Source organism: Hemitrygon akajei, chromosome 18, assembly GCF_048418815.1.
Source record: "Hemitrygon akajei chromosome 18, sHemAka1.3, whole genome shotgun sequence".
NCBI lineage: Eukaryota > Metazoa > Chordata > Chondrichthyes > Myliobatiformes > Dasyatidae > Hemitrygon > Hemitrygon akajei.
The window spans coordinates 51083498-51094030 of NC_133141.1; the positions used below are offsets into that span (position 1 = coordinate 51083498).

Below are 10533 nucleotides of genomic sequence, written 5' to 3' on the forward strand. Positions count from 1 at the left end.
CCATCCTACCAAGGATAGGGCTCCTCTTGTCCTCACCTACTATCGCACCAGCCTCCGCATCCAACATGTAATTCTCTGTAACTTCTGCCATCGCCATCTCCAATGGGATCCTACCAAATCTTTCCCTCCACCCCCCACTTTCTGCTTTCTGCAGGGATCGCTCCCTACATGACTCTCTTGTCCATTTGTCCCTCCCCTCTGATCTCCCTCCTGACATTTATCCTTGCAAGCAGAACAAGTGCTACACCTGCCCCTGCACCTCCTCCCTCACTGCCATTCAGGGCCCTAAACAGTCCTTTCAGGTGAGGCAACACTTCACCTGTGAGTCTGTTGGGGTCATCTACTGTATCTGGTATTCCCAGTATGGCTTCCTGTACATCGGTGAGATCCAGTGTAGATTGGGAAACCGCTTCCCTAAGCACCTACACTACGTCCACCAGAACAAGTAAGATCGCCCAGTGGTCACCCATTTTAATTTCACTTCCCATTCCCATTCCAACATGTGGCCTCCTCTACTGTTGCGATGAGGCCACATTCAGGTTGGAGGAGCAACACCTTATATTCCATCACAGTAGCCTTCAACCTGATAGCATGAACATCAATTTCTTGAACTTCTGGTAATGCCCCCCCTTCACCATTCCCCATTCCCATTTCCCTCTCATCCTTGCCTGCCCATCACCTCCCTCTCATGCTCCTCCCCCCTTTTCTTTCTTCCATGGCCTTCTATCCTCACCTATCAGACTCCCTCTTCTCCAGCCCTGTATCTCTTTCACCGATCAACTTCCTAGCTCCTTACTTCACCCCTCCCCTCCCAGTTTCACCCATCACCTTGTGTTTCTCCCTCCCCTCCCCCACATTCTAAATCTGACTCCTCATCTATTTTTCTCCAGTACTGATGAAGGGTCTCAGCCCGAAACATCGACTGTACTCTTTTCCATAGATGCTGCCTGATCTGCTGAGTTCCTCCAGCAATTTGTGTGCATTGCTTGGATTTCCAGCATCTGCAGATATTCTTTTGCTTGTGATTAGAATTTTTATGTTCTGTTTTTCTTGCAATGCTACTGACTTGGTAGAGTGTACCAATAAAGATCAGGATGGTGAAGTGGAAGTGAAATTCTCTTGTCCGATGTCTTGTAGATCTCTTGTAGATCTTAAATTACAGTATAAACATGCTTGGAATATTTACAGGTCAACAACTAGTAGAACATAGAGGAATGTGTTCAAGAGCTACAAATTGCAGTTGAACTCACAAAAAAAAACTGACTGCTGGAGGAAATCAGTGGGTCAGGCAGCATCTGTGGAGGGAAATGGGCAGTCAACTTAATGCCTGAGTTATTCTTTTATTCCAGATTCCAGCATCTGTAGTCTCTTATGTTTTCTTGTTGTTGAAGATGTTTCTTCTAGTTGTTGTTCAATCTATGGTAAAGTTATACTAGAGGGAAGGGAGAGCCCAGTAGCTTCTGCAACTTCAACTAAAAGTGCAGAGTATTTTATGATGGACAAGCAGAAGAAATTGTTTACGTGTTATGAAATACATGACATTAATGAATTATCAAATCAATTCCCAGTTTGTAAAAATGATTGTAAATGTTTCCCTCTACTTAATAAATCAGTTTAAAAAATCGTAAAGTCAGAAAGTTGAATGTATTTAACCACTTACAATGAATGATTAGGTCTGGCAAAGTCATCAACTTTTCAAACCCAAGTGAGCTATGGAAAAAATTCACTCTAATTTCAGTTTGCAAACTATAAATGGACTATTTATGAATGCTCCAGAAAGCATGCATTTTAATAATAACAGAAAGTGCTGGAAACACTTGGTAGGTCAAACGGTGTACTTTGGAAAGAGATAAAGTGTTAACACTTTAGGTTAAATAACCTCCTTTATTGGAACCATTAAAAGGTCATTGATCTGAAATGCTACCTCTGCTTCTCTCCCCATAGAATGCTGTTTGATCCGCTGAGTATTTCCTCCACTTGATGTTTTACTTCAGATTTCCATCATCTGCTGTTTTTTATGATATGCATTTCAATATTTATTTACTTATCATTACAAGCATGTCCCTCAGTATCTTTTTAATGCTCCACATGAAAATTTGGGAACGATCAGTGTTCCTCTGAAAATTAAACTCTGACATAGTGACAGTAATTTAGTTTTTTGCAAGGCTGTTTATCCATTGATTATAGTCATTAATTGATTAATTATTGAACACAGGGTACTTCTTTTGCTAGAGTGTTCATAAAAAGTAACTTGGACAAAAGAACAACAAAAGTTTAAATATTTTAAAAATTCCTTGATTATCTTTGGTGATCAGAATATTTTCAAAATTCTTTCCTTCTGGAGAGTAAATATGGGTTTACATAGGGTACCTTATATATAATCTTCAACAGATAATTAATCTATTCCACATGTTAGTTACAAAGTCAAAGAGTAGTATGCACAGAAACAGCTTCTTCAGCTTACAAAATTCTGGTCAACCATGAAGTACCCATCTATACTAAACTTTATTATTTATAATTTCTAAATATTTCATGCATTTATCACAACATAATCTCTCAGAATGACTTACTAGGCTCTTTTTTCTGTATGAGATTCTGATTTATTGGCTGCCTTGCATTTTTCTTCACAAATCCTGTAAAATATTTTGCACCATCCTTCACCATTCAATAGCCATTTTTGTAGAGGAGAGTTTATATTTTTATAAGACAAACTTACGTAGCAATGGCTTTTAAAACAGGCCATTTGCAGCATACTGAAAATATTTAAAGGAACTCATGCATGTTGTTGCAATAACATGCCAAGTTTGTTAAAGCAACTATATATTTAGGTATCACCACAATATGTAATTTAAACAAGGCAGCAGATTTCAAATGTGAAATATATTAATGAAAATGATTCAAGCCAGAAATGAAAAGGGTAACATAAGCCATCGGAGATTTGTATATAAAATACAGTGAATTCTATTTTATCAGGAGCAAAGAACTCTCATTAACTTTTGGTTAAGTTTGCAAATCCCACAAAATAAATCTCTCAAGGATCACACTCAGAAACACAGTGTTAGGTACCTCCTTCTGTTTATTTTTAGCAGTGGCAACATACTTGAAAAGAAAATACTGATAAAAGTTCAAATAGCATCAAATTGTGGTGACAGTATTTGGCAATGAAACCTGTCACTTACGCAGCGGGGAAAAATTTGGGTAATGTCGATCTTTGCCAGTCTGAGATTAAATTTTCCTACAAAAGTACTACAAATATTTGGTTAAAAGTAAATCAATATAAGAGTAAAGGGGGACAGTCAAATGGTAACAATGAAAGTTCAGACAAAAAATGTTCCAGATGAAAGAAAATGGGAACTCACAAATCTAGGTACAGTACATGTGGTTGTTTATTAATACATAGAATAAAATAAAGCAAAAGAGTTCATTGTGACAAATAATAATGGTTCAGCATTACAAAAATCCTAAAAAGAATACAATTGAACTTCCAGTCATTAGTAGCGTAAAAAAACAGAGACATCTTGGAGAAATTGTCCCCAGATCCCTATTGCATAGGTGAAATGGCAATGGAAGCAGACAGGATATTGGAATAGAAACAGAAATGCTAGACAGCAGTAAATGAAAATCAGAAAAGACACCATGCAAATATTAGAAATCTGAAATAATCCATGACAATGCTGGAACTCTTCAGCAGGTCAGGCAACACTTGTGGGAAGAAAACCAGTTCATGTTTCATGTCCAGGACTCTCCAGTGCAGGAAATAGTTGAAATACTACAAAGGACTCTGTTAACAATGGTGGAGGGTAAGTCATAGCTAAAGACCAAGGAAGATATCCAGAGGCACCTGCAGAAAATCCAGATGCCAGAGCAGATGCAACAAAGAGATAGAATGGAACAGTTATTGCAAAACATACGGTTAGAAGAAAGATTTTTGAGGCAGCTATGAGAACCTGTGGGCTTATACTGGACATTGGTTGCTAAACTGGGTCCGAAGGTGAAGGCAAAAAAATCCAGAAACAGAAAGAAAGGATCAGAAATTGGTGATGTAAAACAAAGAGTGGGTGGAATTTGGTCTCTATTGGTATAGACATCCAACGTAAGGGCAGGATAATTAATGCTAGAGCCATGTAAGGTACTTGCAGGCACCATCTGCTGTACCTGACATTTTTGTTCACCATATCACCTGAAGAACGTGGCAGCATCAGGAATAACTCCTAGGAAATTAAGATGCTGCAGCTGCCATTTCTGGAGAGTTGATTTGATTTGACACAAACGACATGTTTTGATGTACATGTGACAAATAAAGCTCATCTTTAAACTTTTTCTTGGAGTCCTTGTTTTGTGGAGAGACTGATGAGGTGGACTGTCTTCTTTGTAGTAAGGAAGGTTTTGAGAAGGAATAAAAACAAAAAATTCTGAGCAACCTGAGTATGGTGACCAGGAAGGGCCAAATTTCTCATTGGAAGTGATGACTAATAATGAGGACACATAGAATTAAGTAAATGTGTAGAAGAACCTGTGGGGAGTTGAGGAACACATTTTTCACTCACTGTCTTAATGTGTGGTGGCAGAAAGCCTCAGTTTAAAAAACAACACCTTATTTCTCGTAACACTGCAGATCAAATTCTGGGATGTGGGAGTAATGACCTTGGCTGGCATGGAAATATCTCCTGCTGCTCCATAAATTTCTACAATTCAACCTGTTTTTTTTCCAGGAAAGTGACATTTGTTTCCAATCCAGTTGTTTAATAGTTGGAAGCTGATCTAATGCTTCAGGTTTCCCAACTGGTATCAATGTACTTTCTTTACCCAGCATTTGAGAATATAGGTCGGAGTTGTGTCAGCCAAAGTGGTTTTACCGACAAAAGGCTGCCAACATTTCTGGGTCACTTGGTGACCTTACAATATCAGTAGCAGTCAAAGCAGTTAAATGAGAACTTGCACAAGCTTTTGTGTGCTGATTACCAAAGTTTCAGAAACCTTTTGGGGATCAATAATTGTCTTTTTTTCTTAGTTCCATGGATACTGATTGAGCCATTATTCAGCCAATATTAAAGTATAAGAACAATGTCATTGAGTGATTTATGCCTGCTCCACTATACATCAGACCTTAGCTGATCCATGATCTTCGTATTATTTCTATGTCTATCAACTCGCTGAATATCCAGAAGTCTATTGATCTCCATTTTGAATTATTCCAATTACTTCTTTTACTTAGAGATACAGCACAGCAACAGGCCCTTCTGGCCCAACATCACCCAATTACACACATACGGCCATTTAACCTACTAATCCATATGTCTTTGAAATGCGGGAGGCAACCAGAGCACCTAGAGGAAACCCACACAGATACAGGAAGAATGCACAAACTCCTTACAAACAGCACCAGGAAGGAAACCTGCCTCGCTAGCACTGTAATAGTGTTATGCTAATTGCTACACTACTGTGCTGCCCCCAACAACAAGACACAAGGCCTTTTCACCACCTCTTGTACGGTAAATCTTCCCTTCATTTTGGTCCTAAAAAGACTTCCCCTTATTCTGAGAATGGGGATCCCATCTCTAGCAATGGAAAACATCCTTGTTGTATCCACCTCATGTACCATACACTGTATAAAAAATAAAAAATACAGCCCCCAAAAATGTTTTGATGGCATCTACTAATAATAACAGGAAAAAGATAGACCTTTTCCACTGTGTTAGGTAAGAGCACCATTCTTAATTTGCAATACAGCCCTGTTTATTGAAATAATTTAGATATAAGTATATCTTTAAGATGTGTAACATTAGGATATTTAAACTCAATGCATGCATTTTAATTGGACCTATATGTTTATTGACATTTTTCGGCACATCGGACTTTATCCTGCCTTTTCAATTTATCCCTAGTTATCTATACTTATCCACTTTTATACTAGCAAATAGAATAACTAAGATGATGGAAGTTAGATATTTGAAATTATTGGATCATTTTCTATTGACATTTTTTATTGTTTGTCTCCTGTTATAATAACACTTTTGCTAACGTCTGAATGACAATTCATTTTTGCCATTGCTCTTCAATGGGATAGCAGAGAGATTCTGATATTCTGGATTTGGGCTATTACTTATGCTTTTTATTAACATTGATAACAAATTAACAAATAAATTGTATTTTAACAGGAATATATCTTGAAACTTTAAATTTGCACAATGACATTTTTATATGTGGAAAGTTCTAATTCTTTCTTTTTTATTATTTGAGACAATGCTTTTTTCTCTGTCATCAGATTTGAGAATGGTTCATGATCACATGAAAACTATCTCATTATTCATTTCTTATATTAGTTATTTATTTTGTAATTTATCGTAATTTTATACCCTTGCACTGTACTGCTGCTGCAAAGTAATTTATTTCATGTCATATAAGACAGCGATAGTAAACCTGATTCTGATTCTGTAAGCTCTTCAATAAACTTTAATCATTCATTGTATTTTTTTCTAATCAGCTTCTTGTTGAGTGAGTTTTATTTAATTCAGTTTTAAAGACTGTCAAGAATTGGCCTCTGGCATATTCCTTTAAATCAGTTAATTTATTCATTTCTCTTTCTGGCCAACATGATTTCTCTGATAATAAAACAAAACATATCGGCTCATTAGGGTATCGTTTATGCTCTTGCTGAATACAATAAGATAATATAAATGTATTATGTTTAATTAGAAGAGTCAAGAGCAATAAAACTGTTAAAATACAAATAGAAAAAAATATAGTCAAGGGAAATAAAGACCACTTTCTTTTACTTTGTACCTTTACTTTATACCTTCAAAACATCATTGGAAGAAACATTAAAAAAGGTTAATATAATACGTGTTCATTGTGTGTGAATGACATACTTTAGGTTATAAACTAAACCCAATCTGCGCTATGGGAAGGTATAAATGCTTTGGAGGAATCGCATACACTTAGAAAATGAATGGAGTACATTGACGGCCTTGAATACTTTTTCAAACAACACATCCCAAACCTGTCATTTCTAACACCTGAATGACCAGAGGTATCAGCTGTAGGGAGCACCACCATCTGGAGGTTGCCACCAATTCAAATAGTACCCTCATTTTATAATATTTTATTGTTCTTTTATCATTATTGGGTCTAAATCATGGAACACCATTATCAAATAGGACTTTGTAAGCACCTTTATCAGATCAGCTGCAGCTGTTCAAGAACATGGCTCGGAACAACCTTCTTAATGGTGTGAATCAAGACTTGATGGTTTGCATAGACATAATAGACTGGAGGGCTTGTTTCTGTGTTGTAAGATTTTTTGACACTATGTAATGAGGAATGGCCATTAAATATTAGCCTTACTGGCAATAATCACATCCAATAAATAAAGAAAATTAAATTTTGTTAACAAACTTTAAGAGCAAATGAGCAATACATGCATCCTGAATGTTAATACAGGAAGAGTCTTCACAAAGTGTTTCCATTGTCAATTCACTAATAATCCTGCAAGGGCAGTGCAATTTCTAATAATAAAGATCTGATTACTTCATCCCAGGTTTTTAAGTAATAACTCCGATGCCCGTAGATTTAATTAATGAAGCTCAATCCGAAATTATAATGGAAAGATAGTTGGTTGAACTGACAGCAAGATTTTCCTTAAAGATGGATTGTTTTAGAAAGTTCTGTGGCATTGTGGGCTGAGGTGACAACATTCTGCTTTGTAGCATCATCGGACAGAAGCTTTCTCTGATCCCAGGTGAGGTAACTGTCTGACCTCCCAATACCACGACACTAAGCAAGGGTAGGGTAGGACACTGCTACTTGGGTGGAAAACAGAGTTTTGGCCTGTTAAACAGATGCTTTTTTCCAAAAAGTGTAGAGAAGCTGAAAGAATGCTCATGCTTTATGAGAACAGTAGGCTGTTAATAGGATGTGGGGAAGAAAAGACCACGAGGATTAATGCTTGTCAAAAGGACATATTTAATATTTTATTCCAATGACACAAATGGTTTGAGATTTACATCATATGATATACTTGTGTGATTAACCTTATATAGTCTGTAATTCTGAAGTGTAGTAGGCTTTAATACATATAGTATAACAACATAAGCATCATGCATATCTTCTACATTTCAACAGCTCTCATGTGTCACCCTTTCTCTTTGTGCTGCCTAAACCAGATCAAGTTTCCTCCCATTCAGTCATTCAGTACCACCCTCCTCCTGCCCCATCCAAAGAACAAGTGGGACTTTTTATTTTTGCAAAACTTTTTTTTAAATCACCTCTGATTGTTATCCTTGGTTTCTGTCCAAGCAATCAATTTTTTTTTAATGCAAGGGTGATTGTACTTATGCTGCTATACAAAATGTTAAATAAAACTGACTGGAAGTGAGAGGGATTAATTTACAGATACGGTGGTTTATTTTACCACCTCTTTCACTATATTCTGAAAAGATTATGCAGTGAAGTAGGCAAAATGAGATCACCTTCGATTTCCTTAAATTAGTTTTATAGTTCCTTGCAGAATCTCCAGTTTACTGTGTGGAGTGACTTGTTAACATAATAAGTTGAGACAGCACAGTAATTCCATGAAAATAATGGATATTCTTTTGATGGTCTTTGATTAATGCCTCATATTTAGTAATTTTATAATTGTTCCTTTAAAATGTCTAACCAATAATTAGTATGGACAAATTTTGATTTTATTTTTGTTTGAATTTTATTAACAGTATAATATCACTACCATACAACGTCTTCATGGAACAAACTGATGCAGATAAATAACAAAGGAAATGAAAACTCAGATATAACACCTCAAGGTAATTTATGTCATCTTGTCTCTCTTCATTTGATACACACTGGACTTGAAAATGAATATACTGAGTTTAAAATCAATATGATTTTTAAATCTTCAAATTTTAAAATATCAAGTTTTTTTCAAAATTAAGATAAAATATGCTTTTTCTTTTCATTTTAAAGGAAAAATGATTGGGATTTTTTTCAGAGGAACATTTAATGCTACGCTTTGTGGTAAATATCCTTGTGGATACTTGGACCCAAAAGTAATTGCCCAAGGCAACATCGTCACCTGAGATACCCATGCTTGTTCAAAAGGCTATTACCTGGTGGTTAAACAGAACTGGGAAGTTGCTGATGGATCAATAATGGTCTCCATCCAAACATACAATTCCTCAACTTACAAATTTAAGTGAGGATTATTCTCGTCAATATATACTGAAGTGCATAAATTTGAAGTGGAGCCAATTAAACTCTCCTTCATAATTCAAAAAGTGCACTGAAGCAAACATAAGACTACAGTTTAATGAAATCTTATTGTATTTTACGCATGCAATGTAGAGTGAAGAATGTGCCTATTCAGACTGCATGGGATGTTAATTCTGATTTCCTGACTGTAACCACACTTAGTTTGGTAGATTGAACATAAAATGATCCCACAGATATGTTTGAAACCACAAACATTGCACATTGTTAGATAGGCTGTATTTAAAAATCACAATTATATTGCTTTGCGGGAACCAAGAACTGTAATTTTAATTCAATCCATCGAATAAACTTTTTAAAGTTTCAACATGCATGTGCTTCTAATTTGATCAACATTCTACAAACATCCAAACTCACAATGGGGCTTTGTAACTCCAGAGTAAATCCAGACCGGAGTAAATGCTACTGGAGTCTACAGGCTCTGCCTCAGAGAAAAACAGACTGTTCCTGTAATTGTTTCGGCTCTGGAGTGAATTTGGAATTGTGCAAATGGGGATTCTGGAGTGATTCCCAAACAGCCTCATTTTTTGAGTGGATGCCTCAAACAGGCAAAAGAGATGCCAATGTAATAATATTACTACAAATAAATCTTTGTTGATTATCTGTAACTGTACTTTAAAGCTGTAAATTAAAACTGCTTGGCTCGGGTCTGCTGCAGAGTAAACTCTGTGGTCTTGAAGTAGGTGATATGAGCTTTGAATTAAAACATAAACTCAAGGCAATTCCCTATTTTTTCTAGTACTGTACATAGTACATTTTTAAAAAAAACAAACAATGATTACTATCTACTAATGACTGAATTAATACAGGTTGTCTGAGGTTTCCCACAATCAAGTCAAATGTGTATCAACAACCAGACTTGCGTATGAAGAATTTTTAATATTAAGAGCTAAAAAAGGGCACTGGCTCACTGGGCACTCTATTTGAATAAGATAAATGGCATGTCAACAAATAGTCAAAAACTTCTATAGTTGTACCGTAGAGAACGTTCTGACAGGCTGCATCACTGTCTGGTATGGAGGGACTACTGCACAGGACCGAAAGAAGCTGCAGAAGGTTGTAAATCTAGTCAGCTCCATCTTGGGCACTAGTGTACAAAGTATTCAGGACATCTTTAGGGAGCGGTGTCTCAGAAAGGCAGCGTCCATTATTAAGGACCTCCAGCACCCAAGGAATGCCCTTTTCTCATTGTTACCATCAGGTAGGAGATACAGAAGCCTGAAGGCACACACTCAGCGATTCAGGAACAGCTTCTTCCCCTCTGCCATC

At 36.5% G+C, this 10533-nt stretch overlaps 1 long non-coding RNA gene across 1 annotated transcript in view; it reads left to right on the plus strand.

The window, feature by feature from the left end:
* LOC140741602 (uncharacterized) overlaps positions 1-9571 on the plus strand; it is a 55242-nt gene extending 45671 nt beyond the window's left edge. The window contains exons 5-6 of the long non-coding RNA XR_012102091.1: positions 8712-8801; positions 8962-9571. This is a non-coding gene — a long non-coding RNA (uncharacterized lncRNA). The remainder of the gene's footprint in view (positions 1-8711; positions 8802-8961) is intronic.
* The last annotated feature ends 962 nt before the right edge of the window (positions 9572-10533 follow it).